Consider the following 27,868-nt stretch of genomic DNA (forward strand, 5'->3'; position numbering starts at 1 on the left):
AAGGTCACAAGAGCAAATGGTAGTCCATGAGGTTGGAGGCCAGGAATGGGACAGATCAATAGGGGATTGTGGCTTTAAGCATTTAGATGAACTGCAAATAGAAGTTTAATAAGGAGTACAATGTGATTTCTCTCACTTTAATTTTTTTAAAGACAGGGTCCTGCTGGGTAGCCTAGGTTGACCTTGAACTCACCATCCTTCTGTCTTGGCCTCCCTGAGACTAGGATTACAAGTATGTACTTAAGGTTCAGTGAATCTAGTGGAAGAGGAAGCAGAAAGATGAAAGAAACAGGAAGAGGAAGTTTGCTGTGCCAGAGAAGCTACCCCTGTGAAGTCTCAACAATATGGCTGCCTAAAGAAGACCCAAACAAGGAGGACACCAATAAACATGCTAATGTGGAAGGAGAAAATCTCATGGGGTCTCAACTGTTGACAAAAAACAACAGGCAACTAAGGAATGCTAAAATCAGGGAAAGACAGTCTCCCCCAGAGAAGAGCCCCTAAACTGGTTATCCAATATCAAGTGTCCAGCCCTGAATCCATACAGGTAACATTCTACAAACTAAGTAGGCTGTATTTATATGTTTAGGAATGTACACATACACTCAAATTAGAGAAATAGAGGCCAAGAGTTTGAGAGAGAGCAAGGTGAGGTTCATGGAAAGGACTGAAGGGAAGAAAGGGAAGTGGGGATGGTGTAATTAAATTTTAATTTCAAAAGAATTTGAAGTGGCCAATACTTGACTTGGAATTTACATAGCAGGTAGTGTTAATACACAAATTACCTCTAATTGTCCTATGAGCTGAGACTGTTATCCTTATTTTATAGATGAAGAACTTCATGGGGAACTCAGCTGAAAAGACAACTGGGAACAGTTTAAATGATGGCAATAGCAAGGCACGTGGGAGTTTACAGAACACATAACTACTACGTGTGGCGTTTAAGGTGGTAGTTTAGAACTGGGAACCTAGATTTAGGAGTTATGAAACTATGAGGCAAAGTTTTTGTTTGATGGAGACAAAGAATCTCAAAATTGGAGAGAAAGTTTTTTCTTCCCTCCCTAGAGAGAATATGGGGAGAAAGTTGTAAACTGAACCGTGGGAAATATTCAAACAGTGGCAGAGGACTGAGCAGAAAAATCAAAGGATTATCAACATATCTTGGTAAATAATTAAACACAGAATGTGAGAAGGAGGAGTCATAGATGACTAAGAGGACAGTGAAATCATTAAAAGGGGCAAAGGTCATTTTGAAGATATATGTACTAAAGAAGACAATATAAAATGGGACTGCTTCTAGACTAAAACTGAAACATTCAAGCCAGGAAAAGCATTCAGGTTCTCTCCATCTGGTTGCAACCTACTTCATGAGCATTATTTATCTTACTTCCTTTTTTTACTACCGACTAGTGATCTAGACGCTAACTTGTCTATGGCAAAAGAACTCTCAATGGTTTAAGCAATAAAACAAACACATTCAGGAATGTATTGATTAACTGAAACTTCCAGAGAAATCTAGCCCTCATAGTCGGATATCAAGCATCTAGGCTACACTATCCTCTTTGAATCTTGCTTTTTGTTTTTGTCCTTCGTGGTACCTTCTTTTTCATTAGTCACACAAGCAAAGGCTTTATTTTCCAAATTCAAATCCATTGGAAAGGAGTTCTTGGTAGTAACTGCCAGGCTGAGAGTGAACTCAAGCTTTTCTCCTTAGCAGTATCCTGCCTGGACCACAGGGACTGAGTGGAGAATAGGCAAATTCTTCAACTAAACTAACCCAGAGCAGCAGATGGATTCGGAATAGCAGAAATGCGCAGTAAGAGCCTTTCGATGGAGAAATGAACAAAACATGCACCAGGAAAAGTTCTCAGGACAGGGTCTGAATACACAATCCAGATTAGCCAGGAATTTGAGGATTCCCCTTTTTGAGCGTTCACACTGCTTGGAGAGTATGCAGCTAAATTCTCCAGTTTTGAAATAAGAATTTAATTCTTAATGAGGTGCACATACCCCTATATAGAGGATTTTGGAGCTAAAGAGTACAGGTTTATTTATTGCCTTCTGTTTCATGTCCAAGTTGATTATTAAAAGAAATTACTAGAGATTACGGGTGTAAAGGCATTTCCCCTCCCCTCCCCCGCCAATAATTCGGGTGCAGTGGGCCACGACACCAGTGTAATCTAGGGTTCATCCCAGGAAGGCATCCTCATCTTTTACAGTGTCTCTTGCCTTTTTATAAAAGGAGCAAACACATCCCGACCTTTTGCAGCGAGGTCACTTGGGTTGCCCATGCCCAGCTCCGGGGAGCGGCCAGGAAACCGAGTCCCAGGCAGTCCACGCACCTCCCGGAGAGGAAGCCGACCTGTCCCAAGTCGGGTTGGAGACGTTTTAACTTGGCGGCAGCTAAGCTCTTTGCTTTTCAAGAGACAGGCCCCTGTCGGGCCGGTGGCTCCCACAGGCAAGCAGCGCCGCATCCCGGGGAGCCGTGAGCCGCCCAAACTGCTGCGGGCGGCCGCACCCTCCGCCGGGCCCCGCCTCCCGGCCTGCGCGGGGAAAGGGGACCCCGGGGCATCCCCGCTTCCCTCTGCGGCCTCAGAGCGAGCACACAGCGGCCCGCAGGAGCGGGGTTTCCTCTGGCGCTCGGGATGCCCTGGCGCGGCTTGGCGCAACGCGGCTCGGGGCTGCCTAACGGGGAAAGTCGCATGCGCGCCCGGACACGCCGGGGAAGGCGGCCGCGAGGGGAGGGGCGAGTGCAGAGCCCGGCCGGCCGCGGAGCCCCGCGTCCACGACGCATGCGCCGGGAGGGAGCTCAATCACGGACTCGGCCGGCGGCTACCGGCTGGAGAGAGGAAACCCGGGCCGGCGAGAGCGCGGAGGGAATCTGGCCGCCGGCGCGCGCGCTCCCGGTGAGTGCGCCCCACAGGGTGGGCCCTGGTCGGGCGCGCGGCGGGCGTCTGGCCTCGGCGGCGCATGCGTGCTTCCGGAGCCGGTGGAGGAGGGGAAGGCCGGGAGGGGGAGGAGCGCGCCAGTAGCGGTGAATTTGGAGGGGTGGGTTGGGGGCGCGCACGGGCCGCCCTAGGTGCTGCCGGCTCCCGCAGCCGCGGCGTTTCCCCGGTCGCTGCGGCCTGGCGGTCGCGAGTCTCCGCGGCCAGAGCCCCGAGTGGGGGAGGGAGGAAGCCGGAGCCTCAGGCGGCCGCACGGTGAGGACACGGGCGGGCGGGCGCGAGGGGCGGTGTGAGGGCCGGGGGTGGGGGCGGCTGCGGACAGACCGGGAGGCGGGTGCCGCGGCCGGGGTCGGGCGGCCGGCAGAGCGCAGAGCCCCCGGGAGTCGCGCTCCGCTGGGCCTGTGTGAAGTGTCGGGGGCCGCCGGGGTTACCTGCGGGGCAGGGGGGCGCGGCGGGACCTGCGACCCGGGAGGCTCCGGGGCCGCAGCGCGCTCGAGGCTGGGCGCCGGGGCAGGCCGAGTCGGCTGGCGAGAGGGCTCGCGCCCGGGACCCGCTAGGCCTTGTGACCCACTTTATTCCTGTCACCACTCGGGCACGTTTGGAGCGGCGCCCAATGGGGCGATGGGGCGGCCAGCTCCTCCGCCGAGCCCCCGCCCTCGCGGCGGCCGGCGCGCGCTGCGCTCCGAGGTCCGAGCGGCCGCCGCTGCCGCCCAGGGCTGGTTCCGTTAGTGGTCGTGGTTCCGGGGCTTGGTCCGCGGGTTGTGCAGGGCCCCGGCCGTCCGACCGGCCGCTCTCTGCTTGCGGAGCTGACCGCCTTGGACGTGGTCCTGGCTCGACCGGTACGCAGCGCCACGAAGTTTATGTTCCTGTGGGTGTTTTGTGCCACCTATAAGTCCGGGGTAGTAAGCAGAATCCTAAAAAATGAAGAGCTTTGGCCTTTGCCCTGACAGATGACAGATCAGGTTGTGGGTTTTTGATATTAGAATGCCGTGCCCCACAAACTGAAGGGTTTGTAGATGCTTTTAAGACAACGACAGCAACAAGCCCCGGTGATTTCTTTTTCAGTGAAAAAAAGCACAAGAAGAAACTTTTACAGACATTGTTGATTTGACTACGGCCCCATCCCCGAAATCACAGGAAAGGTAATTTCAATCGATTGCATTGTTTATAGCTTTAAGAGATTAGAGAAATTGTAGAACATCCATTTCATACCTGATTGAAAAGAAATTCTTAGGATATAACTTAGAGAGTGGCTGTCTCTAAATTATATGCCATGCAACAGTTCAAATCTGGTTTGTTTTAAAATCTTAGGGGAAAGAAACCGTATGTGCCAAGGAGTTACTGATGAGAGTGCCATTGGTTAGTTTGCAGGACTAGCCATGATGACCTACGAAAAAAGAATGACAAAAAACTTTGGAATAAAGTGAAAACAAGAAATAGAATGGTGTGAGTTGGGTGCTGTTTTATGTGTTAAGGGAGAGTGTAATAACTGTAAAATTTGTATTTGTCTTCTAGAGTAAACTAGAAAACCAATAATTATGGAAAAGGGAGAAGTGTTCTAAAAAAGAAAGGGTGGAAAAATGAAATGTATATGCATTATCCGTATTGTTTTATGGATTCATGAACAACAAAATTTCCTAAAATAGTTTATGTGCTATTGGTTTCCTGTTTTGTATGATCATTTTCAGTATTACTTCTCTTAATATTTGAAACAATAAACCGAAGAAAAGGTTAGGATGAATTTACCAGCTCTTTCCACTTTAAGAAGGCAAAGTCACAGATGAATTCAAAACCACAAAGGTTGTTATTTGTCTTTCTGACACTTGGTGATAACTGCATTTTGTGTCACAGTTGGATCATGCTGCTTTGATAGTGTAGTGTCTCCCTTTTATAAACTATAGTTTATAAAAAATTTTTTTTCCTTTCCTTTTGTCAGTCCCTACCTCACAGTTTTTCACTAGATTGTTTAGCTTAATGTGCTTTTCTGGTGGGAATCTGTTATTTCCTTTAAGGAAGTCAGACATGAACCCCAGTGAAGTAAGTGTGTGTGTGTGTGTGTGTGTGTGTGTGTGTGTGTGTGAGAGGGAGAGAGAATTTCTTATGGAAAATAAAATTCAGAATCAAATGTAAGAAACTAAGCATTTTTATGACTACAGATTGTATAAACATATATTAATGTTTTTTTCTAGTTCTGCCAACCCAGCTTTTTTTTTAAAGCAAGGTTAAAGTTGAAAGGGTGTTGTGAGAGTGGGTATAATTTTAGGGAGGGAATACTCAAAAACTCCCTCTAGTGACAATAATATTGTTTGGAAACTTGTTGCTATAGACACTTTTATTAATATTAGTAGTTTTTTTTTATTTTGTAGGACAGGATATTGGTGTGCTTCTATTTGTTACAGGTGTATGATAGTCACTCTACTGCAAAATGACATTTATTTTTCATTTGAACTTTATGTATGTAGATCTTTCCAATCTTTTAGCTAGATCAGTCATATAAGTGAAGGCTGTCTTCCATATTTGTGGTTGTTGAGACAGAGTCTCATGCTGTTTTTTAACTAGGCTTTCTTGGAACTTACTGTGTGCTCTAGGCTGGCCTTGAACTCAGGGTAGTCCTGCTGCAGCTTCATGAATACTGGGACTTTAGGTGTGTGCCAACACACTGGATATACATTTCTACTTTTACCTCATACTTCTCTCCAGAAGTAAGTATTAACAAGTGGATGAGTAGCTGTCTACATCTTTTTCTGTGGAGTTATAAGTATGTCCATTTTAGCTTTAAAAACTGAATTAATTGTTGAACTTTTTATGGTAGCTTTTTGTGGGGGTGTTGTGTATGTAGTCCAGACCGGTCAGGAGATAAGAGAGCCTCCTGCCTCACTTGGTCTTTTGAATGTTGGGGTTCTGTTTGGCCAGTTATTGAGTTCTTGAATGATCTGCCAGTTTTCCTCTACTGTACCACCCACCCCCAGGATAGAAATGACTTAGAATATGTCAGAAATTTTCAACATGTGATACAAACCTTAGAACTCCCCCTCCCCAATATTGAGGTACTAGTTGGTATGGAGTCATTTGCAGTTTGGAGGGAGGTCAGACTGATGTGAATTTAGCACAAAGACTTAAATTTTAACATTTCCTATATCACTCTTAGGAGCTCAAATTGTAGGTTTTCTAGTATGGCCCCTTGAGGGCAAATAGGCATCCCAGCCTTCTGACTAGTTAAGAACGAAGAACAAAAGAACAGAAAGCTCACTTCCCTCATGTGAAGGAGTCAACTGCACTCTACAGCAGGTGTTTCTGAGATGGGTGCTGTCCATCTGTTTGTCTCACTTAGTTAAGCTTTCCTGGTGTAGAGAGCCTTTCACTGCTTTATTTGATCACTATAAATCACTTACACATTGATTTGAAGGTTGTTTGAAATATGAAACTAAGAAGTATAATTTGTCAGTTAACTGCTGTCCATTGTCAAACATGTCTAGAAGGTATTGTTAATAATAGAAAGTTGTTCTTTTCCCATTCTTCCCTTAGAGCACTATATTAAATGCTTTCTCTCCCTCTTTTTACTTATGCTGCTGTGGTAGGCAAACTTTATTTGCTCTGAATATTTTAGTAAAACATTATAGGCAGCAAATTATTTTTAAAAGTTTCACAGTTTATAGCAAAACTGTCTTTGTGACTGTTTTCTTAAAGTACTTGCAGCACATTGAGCATCTTTTTCAAAGTGAGGCAGTGCATCAGCTAGCTTGAGCTTTAAATTGTTGGTAGAGTTGAACGGATTATCAACCTAACACTCTTAAATGTAAGAACAATTTAATTCTTACTAATTGGCTTAATTACATAATGGTATTTATAAGTTGCTTTACAGCCATTTTTAATAGCCCTGATATATGTAATTTCCATGAATTAAGTGGATAAAGACATTCTGTTTTCTTCATGCTTGACTCTACAAATATTAAATTATCTAAACAACTATTCTTACAATTTTAATTCTGAGTTATTGTGTTGGTTGTATAATTCATGAAGAAATACTTTTGCTTATTATTTTAATTCTGTCCTGTCACTCTAAAAAGAGAAATCATTTATAAAGAGTAAATTTTTATTATTGCTTTTGATTTTTTTAAAAAGGACTATTTAAAAATTTTATTTTGTGTGTTTGGTTGTTTTGTCTGCATGTATTTCTGTGCACTAGGTGAGCGTGGGCTCTCTTAGGGGCCAAAAGAATGTCAGGTCCCTGGAACTGGAGTTACAGATGGTTGTGAGTGCCTTGTGTGTGCTGGGAATTGAACTCAGATCCACTGGAAGAGCAGCCAGTGTTCTTAACTGCTGAGCCACCTCTCCATTCCCTAAAAGATTAAAAAAAATTGTTTTAATGCTCTATATTTTAAATGTTTAATTTTTTTTGGACAAAAATCCTTTTTATTTTTACATGTTAAGTGTTGAAATCAAAAGTAGACACCACCATGCCCAACAAATGCTCTGCTTTTTAAAAGAGTTCTTTTTAAGATGATATTTAATTTTTAATTTTCATTGTAAGTAGTAGAAAATAAAAGCACAAGTTGATTTCCTTTTTGTTGTAGGTGGTGTTTGGATTTTTTTGAGACAGTCTTGCTGTGTAGTCCATATTCCGAATCCTCTTGCTCCAACTTCTCTAGCACTAAGATTACAGGGGTATGACATACCTAGCTTCAAAGGTTTCTGTATTTAGGAAATGAGAAGCTCAAATAAAGTTGTACCTGGGCAAAGGCAATTGCTTAGCTAAGAACTTACCATTTGTATGGAAATATGGTTAATGTTCAGTAGTTGACTTAATTTAATTTTCAGCCCTCAGTTATAAATGCAGCACATCCCAGTATAGAAAATTGGGGAAAATAGAAACAACAACAAAAAGCATAGTTTAAGAATTTAAAACACTACTGAAAATCCTGCCACCCAGAGAAGCTGTTGTTAGGCTTCTAGAGTACCTTTTCCTCCATTTTGCTTAAGCATTATGAGAGTTTATGTACACTTACAGACCCCTGACTGTATAGACCTCTAACATTAATAGTGTAAACCCAGTTCTGTCTTCAACAGCAGCTCATCAACATGTTTTCATGTCATTATATCTCTGCAGTGCTACTGTTTTAATCTGTTCATTCTCATTCATGTTTCAATTTACTTTTACTGTTATGGATAAGTTTTTAATTTTTAAGTTAATAAGGAGAATTACAACTTGGAAACTTTGATAGTCTTCAGAATTAAAATACAAGTAAAATGATACTGAATTTGTGTTGATAACCAAATTCAACAGATTTTGTTGGAAAAATATGCCAGTCTATGTAATCAATTAATACTAATGATCAATAATGGAGTAAACTCAAGACTTTTGTAGTGTATTTTCTTTCTAAATTTATGTTTTGCTTTGAAATGTACTTCACATTGCATTTTGTGAGCATAGGTCAGTTGGGGATTTGGTTTTCTATTTGGTGCTAAGAATGAGCCCAGGGCCTTTCACATGCTAGGAAAGTGCTCTATTACAGAGCTGCTTCCCCAGCTGTTCCTTGCTGTGTTATGTTTGGTTTTTCTGTTAGTTATTGGTCATGTGGCTGGCTGTTTGATTCCTTGAAGTCACCGGCAGAAAATTGGTTGTAATAATCTCTTATCCTTCTAGTATCTGTAGAAAACACAGTGAATCTAATCTTTGTAGCCTCTAGAGCCCTAGTTCTCAACTTTCCTAATGCTGTGACCCTTTAATACAGTTCCTCATGTTGTAGTGACCACAACCAAAAAGCTTTTTTCTTTGCTACTTCATAACCATAATTTTGCTGCTGTTATGAATTGTAAATATCAGTGTTTTCCGATGGTCTTAGGGGACCCCTGTGAAAAGGTCCTTCAACCCCCACTGAGGCCGGAACCCACATACTGAGAACCACCATTCTAGCGTTTTTTTTTTTTTTTTTTGTTTGTTTGTTTTTTGTTTTTTTGTTTTTTTTTTTTTTTGTCAATTCACATCGTTCCTGATCTAGTAATTTGAATGTTCTTTTTTCTTTAGCAGCCTAGCTAGAGATTTACTAATTTACTGGGATTTTCATTGCCAGCCTCTAGTTTAACTGATTCCCCTTGTTTCTTCTCTGCTGCTTATTATTTGCTTTCTTTGGGTGTAATTTATTTTCTCTAATCTTCCAAGCTTGAAACTGAGGTCATTTGATTTTTCATTTTAAGCATACTAGAAATTCCGACTGCTTAAATTGTTTGTTTCCAGATTTTCCTATTTTGGGGGGTTTGGGATTCTGTTATTTGCCGGGTTAACCTCTAATCCCTGGGCTGAAGGAATCCTTTTTTGTCATGTTTACAAGTATCTGGGATTGTAGGCAAGCGCAGCTGTGTCTCACTTCAGGTATCTCTTTGATCTGGAATTACTGAGAAGTTTGTTTACAGATATTGGGATTTTCCAGAGAGATTTCTGTTGATTTAATTCCAGTGAGAAGAGATTGTTTTAAACTCATTGAAATTTGTTTTATAGCTCCAAGTATGATCTTGGTAAATGTCTTCCATGTATTTGAAAACAATGTTGTTGGGTTCAGTGTTCTATAAATAATACCACTTAGGTCAAGTGGGTTTATTGTTTTGTTTATGCCGTATTACTTTTGAATGAATGTCAGACCTGCTATTTTCTGCCAGAGAACATGTTAACTTTTTCATTGCTGTGACAAAATACCTGAATGAAACAACTTAAGGGCTGGCTGGGTTGTTTTGTTCTGAGGTGAGACAGAACTTGATGGGAGAGGGTGTAATAGAGCAGTCACTCACTCAGCTAGGTTGGCAGAGGTCTGAAAGGATGTTAGTCTCAGTGGTGTTGGAAGTTCCTCACTTGTAGTAATGCTACCAAATTAGGAATCTCTCAGTGGATTGATTCATTGATTAGGACAGAGCTCTACTGACCTATTCTCTGTAGTTGGAGTTTTTGCTTTTTGTTTTTCCTTTCTCTTTTGGAGCCTACCACCCAGCTGTCAAATAAATACACGGAGACTTACTCTTACTTATAAATACCTGGCCTTAGCTTGACTTGTTTCTGGTCAGCTTTTCTAACTTAAACTAACTCATTTCTCATCTACATTATGTCTCTGGGCTTTTTAACCTTCTTTTATTCTGTATGTCTTTCTTCCGTTTTTACTCCATGGCTAAGTGGCTGGCATCCTCCTCTCCTGCTCTTCTCCTTTTCTCCATGCTCTTCTCCTGAGCCTAGATTTCTCCTCACATTTATTATCTCTGCTTAGCAGCCCTGCCTATTTCTCTCTCCTGCCTAAATATTGGCCACTCAGCTCTTTATTAGATCAGTTAACTGTTTTAGGTAGGCAAAGTAACATAGCTTTATAGAGTTAAATGCATCATGAAAGAATGCAACACACCTTTGCATCATTAAACAAATATTCTACAGCATAAATGAATGTAACACATCTTAACACATCCACAACAGTTTTCCTCTTTGTGGTTGGATCCACTGGTTAGAGACCATGCCTTCAACACTCCAGCCTTTTAATAGGTACATCATATCCAGACCATACCAGAATGCTCACCTATTCATCTAGGCAGGGAAAAAAGCATCTTAAAATAAGGGGAGGCTAAGAGACAGGATATTGTTAGATTGCCCAGGTTGCCCTTGAATTCATGATGCTTCTGCCTTTGCCTGCTGAAAAGATGGATCACAAAACATACCATGAGCCCTTTGTATTTTTAAAATTCAGTTGAGTATCCTAGAAAAGATAGAAGTGAAGAACTCTGAATTTCTGCATTCTGACAGTTTTGTTACTTATCCTTACATGAGCACCCAAGTGTTCTCCTAGCTTCTCTGTTCTTCATCAACAATATTCGGCACAGACTGAGTTGAAACTTAGGCTCTGATCTGAGTCCAAATTGGAAAATGCCCTAGCTAAGTCACATATAAGGGAAACCTTTAAAAGACCCCTCATCCTGCCTCTGGAGTTTTAAGTCTTGTCCTCATTCTGGCTTGTGAATATGGGTTTTGTAATTCATTGGCTTTTCTAGTTCTCAGAGAGAGCAATGGTCTACTGCAAGCTCTCTTTTGTACCAAGACACAAACTTTTTTCTGTTATTTTAAAAAATGCATAGAAAGATCGATTTGGGGAAATCATTTTATCTTACTGTTTAGATATAATGCTGTTAGAGATTTTAACTTTAACACTTTAAAAAAATCAAGAAGTGCAATTATGTCTTAAAGTTCACTGATTTAGGTGTGATTGAGTTGTGATAAATTTGTATACTCAAATAAATGCAGCTACTTCCAATACCAAGAGACAAAATTGTTTTCATACTTGAAAGTTCTGTGTTCTCTGGCAGCCCCTGGTCTATTTTCTGTTTGCATATTTTCCTTTTCTGTGATGCAGAAGTGGGACCATGCAGTCAGTCTTTTGTTCTGCCTTTCATTCTCAGGTCAACTAGTTTGCCTCTTTTTTTTTTTTTTTTTTTTTTTTATTCTTGATATTGTTCTGTTGTGTGGGATATTCATGCAATTTGTTTGTCCAATTATGAGTTGTTAGACATTGGGTTGCTTCTAGTAAGGGACTGTTAGAAGAACTGCCAAACATTTGTGCACATATATTCTTATTTTGCTTGGGCAAACGTCTGAGAATGGTATTACTAGGTTTTGTAGTAATAGTATACTGCACTTTCTAAGATACTGAAGAATTGTTTTCTGAGGAGCGTGTGCAGCTTTACATCTCTCCTGCCAATCATTGGCAGTTTCATTTGCTCCCTATTTTGGTGGCCCACACTCAGTAATGCCAGTCTGTTTGTATTTTAACCATTTTAATATATATGTGTGTGATTAGATGTCTGGTTCTGGCTTTCTTTGTATTTCTATAATTAGTGATATTAAATACACTTTCAACCGTATGTCATTGGTATATTTTCTTCTGTGAAGTGTATGATCAAATCTTTGTTCACTTACAAAATTAGGTTATTTGCTTATTACTGAGATTGAAAGATCTACCTTGCCTTAATTGGAATAGAATTGTAATAGAATATATTTGTTTTGTCAGTTATTCCATAGTAGAATTGTAGAAATTATCTCCCAATCTGTGACTTACTCTCTTTTTTATGTTTATTGGCTTTTTTTCATTCGTTTATTTATTTATGTATTTTGGGTGGGGATTTTGAGACAGGTTTTCTCTGTGTAGCTTTGGAGCCTGTCCTGGAACTCGATGTGCAGACCAGGTTGGCCTTGAACTCAACAGATCTGCCTCCCAAGTGCTGAGATTGAAGGCATGTGACACCACCTCCTGGCTGTTTATTGCCATTTTTGAAGAGGATATCCTATTCATTAGTTTTGTCTTCCTTTCCCTTTTTCCTCTTCTCCTTCCCTTCTTTTTGTTGCAGATTTTTTTCTGAGACAGAGTTTGATTATGTAGCCCTGCCTAGCCTGGAACTTGCTAGGTAGACTAGGCTGGCCTCAAACTCACTGACATCTGTTTCTCTTGCCAGTCCAGTGCTAGAGTTAAAAGTGCACAACAATGCCTGGCAATTTCTTTTATTTTGTGCTTTGTGTTTTTTGGTGTCTTAGCTAAGAACTGGTATTTTTGTCTCATGTTTTGTTACATAAGTTTTAAAGGTTTGTTTATAAAAATTTGTCTGATTCAAGTATATTTTTATATAAAGTATGAGGAAAAGATTGATATTAAAAACTTTACATGTAGATACACAGTTGTTACCATGATTGTATTTCATAATTGTGAAATTTAAATTTGTAGGTAATAAACAGTATTTCTCCAAAAATAATAAAGCATTGATATTCAAGAAGCAAAGGAGAGGTTTTTAGGATCCTTAGTGGGAGATTTTCATGAACTTCTATTAGATGATACTGTATCAAGTAAAAGGAAGAAAGCTGCATAGAAGAGCCAAATATACCAATTATAATCATAATTGGGTGGGTAACATTAATTTACTTTGAAAATAGAGATTGTTATTTTTGAACTTCCATGGGAAAAATATAAAAAATTGTCCATTTTGCTAGAGAATAGACTTAAGTATATTCTAAAATAGTAATAATATGCAGCTGTCCATGTTAATGTAGTAGCAGTTAGCTATGTGTGTTTAAATTTAAAACAAAATTTAGGACTCAATGTTTCTTTTATTAGTCACTTTCAGATTTTAATTGAGATTGATTGCCTTTATAATACCCAGGAAGAAAGCGAATAGAAGACTGAGTCACCTGAATCCTTGCTTTTTATAGCAGAGACTCAATGTGCAGAATTTTTAATACATTATTTTTTTTACCTGATATGCAAACCTCAAAGTTGTACATATTAATTGAGTGGCATGTTATGTGCAAACATGTATATATTATGTAGATTTAAATCAGATTAGATACATTGTGACTTCAAACTTCTATTGTTTCTTTAGGGTGAGACTTGAAAAATATTTTTCGTAGCTTTTAGGGTCAGTGTACATAATTGCTATCTGTAGTGGTGAATACTGCTCTATAGTACCCCAGAGCTTCTTTCTGTACCCTACAAATCTTCCTTTCTCCATTCCCTGCTTCCTTAACTGACCCCAGCCTCTGGTAACCACTTGTAGTTTGAACTATGAACACAACTCTTTTAGATTCCATAGAAGTGTGAAATCATGTAGTACAAACAGGTAGTACTTTTTGTGCCTAGCTAAATCCAGTACCATCCATATCGTAACAGTTGAAAGAATTTCTTTATTATTTTTGACTGAGAAGTATTCTTTCATATATGTATGCCGCCTCCTTTAAAAATTTTGTGTATCTCTTGGTGAACACAGTTATTTTCCTTTATTGGTTAATGTATATATGTAGTGATCATAGAAACACAGATTTTTTTTTTTTTCCTACAACATACTGGCTGTAGTTCTTTTGTTTTGTTTTGTTTTGTTTTTCTGAGACAGGGTTTCTCTGTGTGGCCTTGGCTGTTCTGGAACTCACTCTGTAGAACAGACTGGCCTCAAACTTAGAGACATCCACCAGCTTCTCCTGAATGCTAGGATTAAAGGTGTGTGCCACCACCTCCCGGCCTGGCTACAGTTCTTTTATATACAGTTGTGGAATTGGTGGATCATTAATGTTCTTGAGGAATATATATACTGTTTCCTATAAAGGCCATACTAGTTTACATTACTGCTAGCAGTATATAAGAGTTCCTTTTTTCTTCTGTATCTCTGTCAGCACTTGTTATCTTTAGCCTTTTTTGATATTAGTCATTTCCCCCCCCCCCCCCAGGCAAAGAATTTTATTAACCCCTTTCCAAACTTTATTCCCAGGTTTCTTCAGCTTAATTTGAGGCAAAGAATAAATTGTGTTTAAACAAAAACTGAAAAGAGCTGCAGTGTCCAGGGGCTTGGGCTTAAAAATATTAGAGGTTAGATTTTATCAGATCCATAAACAAAAGAATTTAAAAGCAGCCATGATATAAAACAGCAGCTCCTGTAACTTCTGCAAGTGTCACCTTCTTCAGAAGTTGACTCAAGTCAGTCTTTGCTTTTTTAGTAAACTCTTGGTACTTTGCAGTTGCTTGTGTCTCTAAGGATTAGTATATGGTTTAAAAGTCTAATAGTAATTGTTTGACATGTAGCCCAAGTTATATCTACAGTATGATTATGAGCATTAAAACAGTCACTTGCTTTAATGATTATGGTTTAATATTGGATGAGCCCAGTGAAGCATAATTAATTGGAACAGCCCCACACTGGATACAAGGGCTTCCTTTACCCGCACTCTTACCACCCATCTTCTTGTGGGCTGAAGGAGGCCAGTCTTTAGGTCTTTAGGTCTACTGTTTGTTAAAAGCTTTGAGATTCTAAAGAAGTTAGTAGAAGCTTTATGTAGTTATAAAAATAAATTGAAGTACTGTGCCAGTCATAAGGGGCTTGGTTTTATATACTGATCAACTCAATTTCTAAAATAGTAACTGGCCATAGGATCCATTCAATAATTACTTTTTTTTATAAAAAGTAATTATCCATATTAACTTTTCACTAACATTAATGAATTTATTGGCCTGTGATTTTCTTATGTCTTTGTCTGCTTTTGATAGGTAATTCTGATTTTCTAGAATGAATTTTTAAGTGTTCTTCCCCCTTCAGGACTTTGAATATTTAAGGAGGACTGGTAGATGATTCTTAGAAGTGATCTGGTATTGGGCCTTTTTTGTGTTGTAATCTGCTTTTATTTCTTGATTTAGTAATGTCAAATTATGTCTGTTCACCTCCCACTAAGAAAGCTAAAACTTCATCTCATACTGTCAATCTCTGCTCTTATCATCACCATCTGCCATGCAACAATCTACTTCTTTGAAGATGCCTATGCACTAATAATAGAACATTTGCATTTCTTAGGCAGTGCATTTTTTGAGTCTTCTGTTTGATAAGAAGGTGGTAGGTAGTGGGATCTTCTGTGCATTTTTCCATTCTTGCCCTTTCCCTTCTCTGCCTCAGTTTTCTTCCTTTTGTTTTTGAGCAAGTTGATAACATTCACATCCTGTTATTTTTATTTTATTTTTTGAGAATGAAAGCTTTCAGGCTTTGTCAGTAAGTTAACTCTAAAAATTGAACACAGTAATCCCCATTTAACCCCCATTTCCACCTTCCAACTCCTCCCCATCCTCTCTTATGTCCCTTTCCTAATATCATGATCATCTCCTTTTGTCTCATTAGAATTTCTAGTGCTTATAAAAGCTTTGTAAGAAAAAAAAAGACTATGTACACACGCACACACACACTCTCTCTCTCTCTCTCTCTCTCTCACACACACACACACACACACACTTAAAATCCATTTGCTTTTGATAACTTATGTGACTTTTAAAAAAGTTAGACTTAAGTTAGCCAACGGACAGTTTAAAATATACTCGTAGAAATCAGAGGGTTTCGATGACATTTTTGCAGAAGACATTTGTCCAATTGGCTTCCAAAAGCTTGTGCTAGGAAGCTGGCCCTGATCTGTTTGTTGTTGTAACAAAACTGGAGAGTAGACTACATAGTCTGCATTTGAATGCATGTATATCTAGGGGCTGGAAAGGTGGTTTAGTGGCTAAGAGCACTCCCTTTTCTTCCAAAGGACCTGAATTCAATTCCCAGCACTTACTTTGAGTGGCTGGTAACAGTCTGTATCTTCAGCTCCAGCAGCTTCTGTCCTGGCACGTGTACATACCCCCACAAACACACATAAAATATACCTTTAATGGTATACAAAGTGTAAAGATCAGGTCAGGGATCGATCAGGTTTCCTTTATTTGCCTATGGTTTTTATGGGTTTCTCTCTACACTGTAAAGGTCCTTCAAGCTTTTTAATCCATTTGAAGTTACTCTACACTGAAATTTACATATTAATGAGATCTGGAATATTCACTGCCACATTCCCAGTTTCTGGAAAATAGGAGTGCCCCTCCAAATGTTCAACATTTTTAAGATAGTAATAATGGAGTCAATGTTATACTTGGAATTTGGTTGCAACTGCCTTGTTTGTAGATTATTTTTCATGTTGGTATAAACTCAGAAGCAGAATCTGTCAGTTGTTAAAAGCGATGCCTTTGGAAATTTCTGCAATCCTTCTAGGTCAGTCTTTAGAATTTGATGAATTTCATTCAATAATCTTCAGCCTTCTCTTTGAGCCCAGAGGTATGGCTTTTTTTTTTTTTTTTTTTTTTTTCCTTTTCCTTAATTGTAATATGGTGAGATTTTGGGGTCCTCCTGGTTAACATAGACCAAGGAATTATAAATGTCTTTGTAGCTTTTATTTAAAAGTCTTTAGAATTTTCTTTTTTATAAGGAGTGTGTGTTAGTCAGCTTCCAGTTGCTGTAACAAAAGAACTGAGAACAAGTTTTAAATGAAGAGTTTTATTTCTGCTCAGAGTTCTAGAGGTTTTAGTTCCTGGTGGGCTTTTTCTGTTGCTGTGGGGCTGTGGGGAGGCAGAACAGCATGGCGGCAGGGTGTAGAGAAGGTGGCTTATTTCCTTAGATATGCAGACTCTGGGGAGAAGGCCTGCTTTTCAAAGACACACTCCAGTAACCTATTCTTCTAAGCAGGTGCCCTTGCCTTTCATCACATTCAACTGTGGACTAATCCCATACAGATTAAGTTATCTGACCATTTGCATTAGTTACTCCTTTGACTGCTGCAACAAAAAAAATTGATAAAAGCAGCTTACTGAAGGAAAGGAGACTTTTTTTTGTGTGTGTGGTTCATAGTTTGAGGAGATAGAAATCATTTTGATGGCGATGGCATGGCCTTGGGACTGTGAGGCAGCTGTCACATTGTGTCTGAAGTCAAGAGTCAGAGAGACATGAATGCTGGTGCTCAGCTCACTTTTCCCTTTGTCTCTTTTATTTAGTCTAGGGCTCAATGCATGGGATGGTACCACCTATCTTTAATCTTCCTCTTCAGTTAACCCTCTCTGGAAACACCCCTGTAGGCACCCTCACAACTATCCTTCCTAAGTTATTCTTAATCAAGTCGAGTTGAAAGTGAAAACTTACCATTAAACTCTTGTTTAATGTAGTAGGAGTGCTTTTAGGTCAATTGCTACTGTTTATACGATGTTAGAGTAGGGGAAGATTGACAGCTGGAGATGAGGGTCAAGTACCAGCTCTTAGTGACTGGTTTAGGCTTTTTTTCTATCCTGGGAAGTATAACCCATATTAGACACAATGTGACAGCTTAGAAGGTAAGTTAGGATACACACACACACACACACACACGCACATGCACACGCACACGCACACACGCACACACTCATACACACACACACGGATAATGTGTGTAAGTCAGATTGTAAATCTTATATCTTCAAAGGTGTTAATTTTGTTTTAAGAACAAATAAGTATAGTAATTACTTTAGTGAAGAGAAAATATTATGGCCATTATTTTCTAAATAATCTGTGGTTCAGAATGTTTATTTGAAGTAGTCAGATGGCTGTGAATTTGCTTGGCTTAATTGGTTATACAAAAGTGATTTGGCAGTTAACCTAAGTTTTAATAAATCAAAGCAACTGTCATTTTAGTGAAATTATTTAGAGGACTATTGAAGCCTTGCAAAAGGGTTTATTTACTTTGGGTGATATTTTAAGTATAGCCTCATTAATAAAATGGATATGAATATATAACGAATGTATATATATATTCATTAAGTTTGTTAATTTGTTGTAGCAAGCATGGGGAAAGGACTGATGGTGTGGTTTCTCTTTAGTTTGCACTAGCAGTAACATCATGGAGTTGTGTATGTGTGGTTTTCTTATGCATTTACTTACATAAGACCATTTATATGCAAGTATGTAATGTATTTTGAGTGTGTGTGCACACACTCGTGTGTGTATATGTGTGGGTGTCTCATGAGCAACCTCTAAGCATTGTGTTTTAGTACCAAAACATAATTGCTACCAAAATCAGATTTCTTAACATTCCCTGAAAATTTGTGGTACTAATGAAAGACTATACTTCTTTTAGGTTGGTACAGTTTTTCTATCTTATTTTTGAGGACCCATCTAAGAAATACACATATTTGGCTTTTTAAATTAATTAATTCTTACAAAATCTGTGGTTTAGTTAAGTTTGGATTTCTTTTTGTTTCACACTTTGAAATCACATTGCATAATTTTGAATGTGTGTTTAAAAATTAATGTCATTTTTTTTAACATGGCATAGCAGTGAAAGTAGTTTTTAGAAGAGAAAATAGGTTCTCATATTTATTTGGACACTATAAAACAGCAAACTTAGGTAATATTTGTAGATATGAATCAATTGAATTGTTGAGATGGTCTTGCGTTTTTCTAAGAGAACTTGCTACTTTTCTGGGTTTTGTTTAATGTTTCAGAAGTTATTCATTCTTTGACATTTGATAAGTGACCGAGCAGGAAGCATATGTGGGAAGCACCACAAGGCTTGATTCATAAACTTGGTTGGGGCGTGGTTTTAAAGAGTAGTGCTTGAGTTTTGTATCACACCAGTGTAGCCTGCTTTTGATAGAAAAACTGTACCAACCTAAAAGAAGTATAGTATCACAAATTTTCAGGGAATGTTAAGAAATCTGATTTTGGTAGCAATTATGTTTTGGTACTAAAACACAATGCTTAGAGGTTGCTCATGAGATACTCACACATATACACACATGAGTGTGTGCACACACACTCAAAAGCAGTTGTATCAGGAAACAAAATTTGGGATACCAAATTTGACAGACAAAATTCTAAAGTAGTTATGAAATCAGTAGGTTATTTGATTAGAAAAAAATTACAGTTTTAATTGTATAAATTATAGAAAACTCATAGTTTTAGTTTTTAACTGAAGTTTTTGAGTTGTCCTTTGGTATTTAGCAATAATTAAATCAAGTTAAAAGAACCCCCCCAATGATGTAAATACATAGGAAAGTAATTTTTTGCTTAAGTTTTTGTTTTATGGAATAAGTAACACATATTTTATCTTCCTCCTTACATGTAGGCAGAACTGTAGTATTAGACACCCAATTCATATAAAAAGATAAAAAGAATACTTCATTTTTCCAGTTATAAAAATAATGCATCTTTATGGAGGCAGTTTTAGAATGTACTGCAAAAATGTAAAAATCATTATCCATAAAATATCTAAGAAGCCATCATATGATGCAACTTTGTTTTTATGCTTAGTTGCCAGTATAAGTACAATGGGCATGCATTTTTTTCTAGCTTTACTTTAATTATTTCAGTGAATATAAAACTTAGGGCGCCTCTCTGTTTATTTCCCAAAATGAAATTATTGGGTTAAAGGATCTGTATATTTTCAGACTATTTATTTATCTCAATTTCCTCCTCCTTTTTAAAAGTCAGAGTCTGGTGTAGCCCAAGCTAGCCTTGAACTTACTATGTAGCTGAGGGAGAATTCCTTTTATACTTCTAATCTTCTTCCTTCACTTCCTGAGTACTAGAATTACAAACATGCATTATCATGCCTGGATTATTTGGTGTATCATCAAACCAGGGCTTCATGCTTCATAGGCAAGCACTCTACCAACTCAGCCACAAGTTTTCCCTTAAGTAAGAAGAGCAAATTCCTGGCTGGGTAACTCAGTTACTAGAGCAGTTAGTGAGTAAGCAGTAAGCCAGAGCTGGAGGCAGCTGGTCACATGGAATCCACAGTCAGGAAATAGAGGAAGAAAGCTCTTTTGCTCAACTCCCTTTTTACTTTGTGTACAATCCAGGACCCCAGCCCAGGGGATGGTGCTGCTCACATCATAGTGGGTCTTGGGGTCTCAGTTACTGGAATCTAGAGAGTCCCTCACAGGTACATCCAGACACATCTGGGCTTACTGCCTAGGTGAGCCTCCATCCTGTGGACAATGAGTGCTAACTATCGGGGCATATGACTTTCTTCTGTCCTTCTGACACTTTCTCATTTGGATTATTGTTAAGAAGATCATGCTGGCTTTGTAGAATCATTTTGTAATATCCTTGAAGTTCTTTGGGAGAGTTTGAGGAGAAAAGGTGTTAACTTATTCAAGGTTTGATAGAACCAGTGAGGCCAATTTGGTTGCTTTTCTTTGTGAGTAGGTTTTGATTATTAGGTCAGTATATGTATCTGTTCACATTCCATTAATGTTTAAGTCTTGATAGGGTGTATGTGTGTAGGGATTTATTTAGTTTTTTGTTTGTCTAGTTTTGCTGTTGTTAGAGTAATGTCTTACAGTCCTGTGTCTGTGGTTTCAATTGAATTGTCCTATTTCTGATTTGATCTATCTGAATCTACTTAATAGAATTGCATCAGTTCATTTGATATATTTTAAAATGGGGCTGGGTCTTATTTCTGATTGATGTTTATTTCCTTCCTTCTGCAGACTACCCACTTGTGTTTTTCTTTCTGGTTCATTGAAGTTTCTTAATTTTCCTTTTTCAGAACTATATGTTGGACCCAAGGCTGTGAAAGTATCATGCATATGCCCATTGCAGAGCTGCACTATAGGTGTGGCAGTTTTTATTGTGGGTATTTAAATACTGCTCTAAAAAGGCTATACCCATGCATTTTTTTGTTTTTTTGTCTCGGGATATTTGATAATTTCCCTCTTGATTTAGTCTTTAGGTCTTTGGTTTTCTAATAGTGTGTTACCAAATTTGTGTGTTTGTAAGTTTCTGTTTTTATTCTACTGTGGTTAGAAAACTTGGTACTTCAAACTTGAAATTTGTTAAAAAGTATTTTATGATCTGACATGTGACCTGTCCTACAGATTTTCTCAGTGTATTTGAGAAGAGTGTACATTCTGTGGCTGTTGTATGAAATATTCTTTGTATGTGTTTGGTCTATAATGTAAGTCTGCTTTTACTTTTCAGTGGGATGGTCTGTCCATTATCTAAATCTATTGTTTTATTTCCCTTCACTCTGCTTATATTTGGATGTTTTGTTTTGGGGGATATACATTTGTAATTGCTGTAACTTTTGAGTAAAGTGAAACTTTTATTTTATATATAATATAAATACACACACACGCATGACAGCTTTTTACTTAAAGTCTGTTTTGTGTAGTGCAAGTATGGCCACATAAGTCCTGACCTATGTGGAATATTTCTGTCTTTTTTGTTCTAGCTTATGTGTACTTAAATTTAAAATGTGTCTTAAGATACTGTATGGTTGGGTCTTATTTTGAGTTCATTCAGCTACTCTCTGTCTCTCACTTTAGGACATAATTGTCTAGATTAGTGTGATCCTTTGTTTTCCAGCTCACTAGCTCTTTTCATCTCTTGCTAGTTTCCTCTGTGTTTATTATGTTCCATTCACATTATTGCCCTTTACTGTTCTCACTTTTCTTTTTGTGTATCCGTAGAGATGCCTGTTAATTGTCATGGATGTTACATACAATGTGACAGTCTCTTTAAGCTAAAAACTTTAACTGCATGCAGAAATTCAAGCTGTTTTCTCTTCCCCCTGCTTTTTTACTGATGTCACACCTTACATTTATTTATATTGTTTACTCATTAGGATCCTTATGTAGTTTTTAAAAATATCTGTGGTTCAATTTCTGTAGAGAATTAAGTGACTTGTCTTGCTTATAATTTTTGTTTTTATCCCTTTATTAAGAAGATTTTTTTCATACAATAGATTCTAAATCTTATTTCCCTCTCAGCTCCTCTGAGGTTCTCCATACCTTCCTTCCTATCGGAATCCATAGCCTTTCTACTCACATGCTTCATCATCACCATCATCAAAGGCCAAAACAAACAGAAGAAAAATAGCCAAAGCAAAAGTACAACATACACTTGAAGATGCAGAGACACACGTTTGTACACACAAGAATTCCCTACAAACACAAAACCAGAAGGCATAATATCAAAGGGCCTGTAACAGTTAAAAAAAAAATGCCTTGTCAAAACCTTATGAGACAGAGAACCTTCAAAATGCCATTGAGTTCATTCTGTATTGGCCTGCCCTTAAGTGTGGTTTGAATGCCCAGGCTCCATTGGAGAGAGCTGATTTTTCATTTTCAAGTGGTTAGCAACTGACTTCTGGGTTAGGGATGGGGGCTTATGTCCATTTCTTCTCCAAGATCTGGGACCCCATCTGGTGAAGATTGTGCAGGCCCTAGGCATGCTTCTGTGAGATCATATCTCCATCGGCCATTGTCTCTTTGGTGTCCTCCATTCCCTCTGGTGCTTGTACTCTTTCTACCTCCTCTTCCCCAGAGTTCCCTGAGCCTTGAGGGAAGGGATTTGATGGAGACATCCCATTTAGGACTGAGTGTTTGAAGATCTTTCTCTTTCTCCTCATGTTGTCTACCTGTGGGTCTCTGTATTTCTTTTTGTCTACTGCAGGAGGAAGCTTCTCTGATGATATCTAAGCAAAGACACTGATCTATGAGTATAGCAGAATGTTGTTAGAAGTCATTTTATGGATATGTTCCTTTAGCAGAACAGTAGTATTTGCTTTTTCCCTAGATTCCTGGCCTCATTTGTAGTTTTAAAAACTATTTTCTTTGAATGAAATCATTTTAATATAATTTTTATTGATCATTTTTATAACAAAGTTCTAAATCTTCTTTTCAGGAATTAGTTAAAATGTTTTCTGTGTCAAAATTGTATATAAGTTGGATAAATTTAAGATTTCTTTCTTGTTTAAATACAGTTCTGATGGTCAGTCATACAAAGGAAAGCCTTGAGCCACTGGGTTTTGAAGAATCCCTTCTAAAGATCTAAAAAGTACAAAAGGTAAAGGCATCTATAATGTTCCATTGTATGTATTTTTTCCCAGAAAAAAAACATTGTGTGAAAGAACTTGAAATCACTTGGCATACTTATTTGAGGAAAGCATTATTAAAAAAAAAATAAAAATTAAAAAATAAAACAAAAAAATTAAGTCCAACTCAGAATATTTACCATACAGTAGTTACTGTTTATATATTACATTAATTAATGATTACATGATGATTAATAAGACTGAAGCTATCCCAGTCTCATGAAGATTGCATTTTAAAGGAAGACAAGCAGTAAACAAAACAATTAGTACTACCAATGGGTGATAGAGATTGGGTGTTGGCTTTCATAAGGTTAGTCAGAGAAGGCTGTGTTGAAAAGTCAGTTTAGTTGTGAGTGAAATGGCAGGTGCTAAGCCATGTGTGACTCTGAAAGAGAAAAGAAGCTACATTAGCAGTGGGAACAAAAATGACTGGGTGCTTGAAGAACAGAATATAAATGTGGCTGGAATATGCCCTAGGTACTATAGAGCATACGTGAAGATCAGCTTGCAAAAGAAAATGAGGAGTAAAGCAGATGACTGGAAAACAGTCAGGTGCTCTGATTAAACTCTATTATATTTTGGATACCTTGGAAACCTGTAGAAGAGTATGGCAGCTGGGGAGACAGCTTACATGGCATAGTGCTGGCTATGCAATCATGAGAACCCTAGCTCTCACATAAGAAAAGCTGTGTGGCATTGTCTACCTGTAACCTCAGCACTAAGGTGTGTTCCCAGAACTCCTTGGCCAGATTGATGAGCTTCAGGTCAAAGAACCATAGAAGAAAACATATGGTGTCATCCTCTGGTTTACACATAGGCACAGCCTGCAGACATGCATATACATTACATAATATACATACACACATACCAGATATGGTGGCACATAGCTGTTTGGGAGGCAGGGAGAAGATCCAAAATTTGAGGCCAGCCTGGGCCGTATGCTACCCTGTCACCAGAGAAAGAGAGAAAGGGCAGTCTGTATTTAATGCTTGGAAGTTGAAATTCTGGTTTAGGAGTTACTGGCATAAAGAAGTACTTAAAAGTGTGCATTCAGTTATCTAGGAAGTGTATGTAGTCAGCCTTAGTTACAGACTAATATTTATCATAGGAGATTATGGTCATCAAATAGAAAAGCTGGAAAATGTTCTGCAAGAGAAGAAATTAGATTAGTACAGAAAGGATAGCCTATGTCACATCCACCAAGTAGTCTAGGGAACCAGGGAATCGGCCCCTGCTTATAGCAGTGCACTGTTTATGCTGACAGGTAAGCAGTCAGTGGAGGTTACAGGATTGCAGCAGTCAGAGATGAGATAGTGAGGACGTCTGCGGTGAGACAGCAAACACTGCAGCTGAATTTCAGTCTTGAAATCTCCTTATAGCTGGTGTGTTACCTCCCCAGTGACTGTGGTGCAGTGCCCAGCATAAGCTACTTTAAGGTAGACTTCTGGATTATTGTTTTGGATTCTGGGTTCAGTAGACCATGGTTATTTGCTTTTGTTCTAGGTTCAATGTGAAGTTGATGATTAAGGCAACAAGAACATGAAGCAGAGGAGGTGGCAAGATACAAGACGAGGCCACCATTTACCTACCTCTCTTCTCACTAGGCCTCATCTACCTTTTACCACCTCTCAGTAATGCTTTCATGTCATGAATCAGTCAAAGGATCAAGTCTGTTTATTATGTCAGAACGCTTAGGATTAATTTGACTGTGGAACACTCAGATTTGTTTAATCTCTTAAATTAATGGCTCTAAACCTGTGGGTTACAGCCCCTTTGGGGTTCAAATGGGGGGGTCACCTAAGACCATCAGAAAACACAGCTATTTACATTATGATTCATAACAGTACAAAATTATAGTTAAGAAGTAGCAAAATAGTTTTTATGGTTGGAGTCACTACAGCATGAAGAACTGTACTAAAAGGTCACAGCATTAGGAAGGTTGAGAATTACTGTCTTAGATGTTTCTTAATCCAATAAAGTGGGCCAAGATTAACCAGTCACAGTTAAATAAAGAAAAATAAGTTTTGCATCTGACCCAACTTCATAAGGACATAGAGAATGGGAGAAAAAAAAATTGGACCTTGAAAAGCAAAAGGAAGTGTGTTAAGTTTCTTAAGCTAGCAGTGGCAGGTCTGAGAAACTTCATGCCACCACAGAGCCTCTGAAATTGTCATGAATTGAGAGCACTCCTATTTCTGGAAATGGAAATAATGCTGGTACTAAAACAGAGTAATGTGTTACAAATACACTTAAGAGATTTCTTCTTTCTGACTCTGAAGCTGCTGCAGTTGCTCCTGATGGTCACGGAAGTCTGGCTATTTAGCAAGTGTAAAATAAGTAAGAGCTGCTGAATGGAAGGCTTGGAAAGTAAAAGCAATGTGTTAAAAGTAGAGAGGAAAGTAAAAATTAGATAAACTGATTTGAAACTGTCCTCCACATTCGAGTAAGATTTCCAGGAAAATCAAGGAAACAAAGGGGGAAAACAATAGAGAATGATTTAAGAACCCTTGCTTGAATGAGAGGGTATAAGTTAGAGCCTACAGAATGACTGATACAGGTAGAAAAATAAATGGAAAATGAAATACATTACCATTAAATTTTAGAACAGAGAGATGCTTCCAGCATGAAAGAAGTCAGTCACGGAAGAAAGGATTAATAATCAGAGTGGCATTGAACTCCTGTTACCATCTCTCTTTTGGCAAGCAAAAATTAAGTAAATAAAAAATGGTGACATCGTGATGTGTTGGTCAGCTTTCAGTTACCCTGACAAAACACCCAAGATAAACACTTTTTAAAAGGAGGAAAGGATTAGCTTAGCTCATAGGTCTAGGGGCTTCAGTTTCTAGCCACTTGATGTCACTGCTTATGGTGGACCTGGACACACTAGGTAAAGCTGCTCACCTCGTGGTACCCAGGAAGAATACTAGGGTGCTGATAACCTACTTTCTCCAATATTTCACCTTTTGACATTCCTACAACTTCTCAGTAGCCCTGTTAGCTGGGAACTAAGCCTTCATCACATGATTTGGTTGCAGGGCATCATTTGAGATCCAACTATGTCACCTAGGGTAGAGAAAACAGAGTAATTAGAGACCTAGAGAAGCATCAGAATAATAGTACGTGCTGATCCCAAGATAACAGCACTATTATTGGGTGTACATAACAGATGTCATGGAAACAGATTAGAAAGTTCTGGGGGGAACAGTTGGAAAATGGTAGTATGTTTACTGTATATGAAGATAAGATACAGAAAGTGTATTTAGATAGTTGTGATTTTGTAGTAAATCATAAGTAAGTACGTTCAAAACTAGATAAACTATAGAGAAAAACTAGACAGTAGTTATTTTTCTGCTGTGAGAGTTAGAGTCCATGATGGCTGTAGGAAAAGGAGAGAGCTCCCATCTACACAGTCAGGAGACAGCACACTGGGAATGGCAGGAAGCTTTTAAGACACAAAGTGTAACCCTTTGGTAACTTCCTCTAAGGCCACATCTCATCCTTCCCAAATAGTTGTACCAACTGGAGACAAGTATTCAAATGTGGGAACCAGTGGTAGACAATCTCTTTTAACCACTGCAGCAACTAACCACAGGAAAAACTATTCAGAGAGGGAAATTAAATATATGCTAGAGGGCTGAGGCTTATCTGTGAATTGCACTTACAGTTATAAAAATGTGAACTTAGAATTACAATATCAGGAAGTTGGGAGGAAGTATATATTTATGATGTCAAAAAGGAAAAAATCCTCAGGGTTGAAAGATTGCTCAGCAATTGTCTGTTAGGGTTTCCATTGCTGTGATTAAAAACATGAGCAAAAGCAACTGGGAGAGAAAAGGATTTACTTGAGCTTACAGTTCTATATCACAGTCCGTCATGGAGGGAAGTCAAGGCAGGAACTGAAGCAGAGGCTAAAGAGGAGTGCTGCCTTCTGGTTTGTTCCTCATGGCTTGCTCAGCCTGCTTTCTTATACACCACAGGACCATGTGCCCAAGGGTGGCATCAGCTGAGCCATCCCAAATCAATCACTAATTAAGAAAATACCCCTGTAGGCTCACGTACAGACCAGTCTTATAGTGGCATTTTCTCAGTTATGGTTCCCTGTCTAGTTGACCAAAGAAAACAAAAACTAAAACTAGCCAGGAAAGTAATTAAGACAATTGCCTGCTTGTCCAGAGGATCCAGGTTCAGTACCCAGCTTTGATTGGTGACTTACTTTTCCTCATGGCCTCTGAGGACACTTTGTTTGTGTGGTGCACAAATATGCAAGCAGGCAAAACACCCATACACATAAAAATAAGTGAATTAAAGTTTAAAAATCTTCCTGCTCCCTAAAAACAATTTCTCTCAGTAGAATTAAGTAAAATATGCCTAAAAATGTAGCCATTTTTGAGAGCTGAAGAGGCTAGTTTAAACACATTGGGACAATCGGTAAATTATGACTGTCTGTACACTCTATTTGAAAATGAAATAATCAAAAGTAACAAAAGATGTTCACAGAAGCAGAGCTTGTTACTGAAAGGAAGAGGCAATAGGGTCAGAGAACAAAGGACTTTTGATTTTGTAGTAAGTTTCCTAAAACCACTCAAATGTATAAATTTCATACATATGTGTACATGTGGAAAAAAAACTAAATTGTAAAATAAAAGAATGGAAATAAGGGCATTGATATCACAATTGTTTTCCTGGAGAAAGAAGAGAAGAAAAAAGGTTGGCGGATTGGAGAAGT

General features: G+C 38.7%; 1 protein-coding gene across 7 annotated transcripts in view; it reads left to right on the top strand.

Moving 5' to 3' along the window:
* The first annotated feature begins 3,997 nt into the window (after positions 1-3,997).
* The window catches only part of Clock (clock circadian regulator), a 74,514-nt gene continuing 50,643 nt past the window's right edge, over positions 3,998-27,868 (top strand). For 3 of the 7 annotated variants that reach the window (XM_051198317.1, XM_051198319.1, XM_051198322.1), the window contains exons 1-2: positions 3,999-4,087; positions 23,032-23,114. The gene's annotated coding sequence lies outside the window, so the exon portion shown is untranslated. Of the gene's footprint in view, positions 4,088-23,031; positions 23,115-24,474; positions 24,579-27,868 lie in introns of those variants that run through there. The other 4 variants (XM_051198320.1, XM_051198321.1, XM_051198318.1 and 1 more) reach the window with 3 other exon arrangements.

This window comes from Phodopus roborovskii, unplaced genomic scaffold, assembly GCF_943737965.1.
Source record: "Phodopus roborovskii unplaced genomic scaffold, PHOROB, whole genome shotgun sequence".
Taxonomy (NCBI): Eukaryota; Metazoa; Chordata; class Mammalia; order Rodentia; family Cricetidae; genus Phodopus; species Phodopus roborovskii.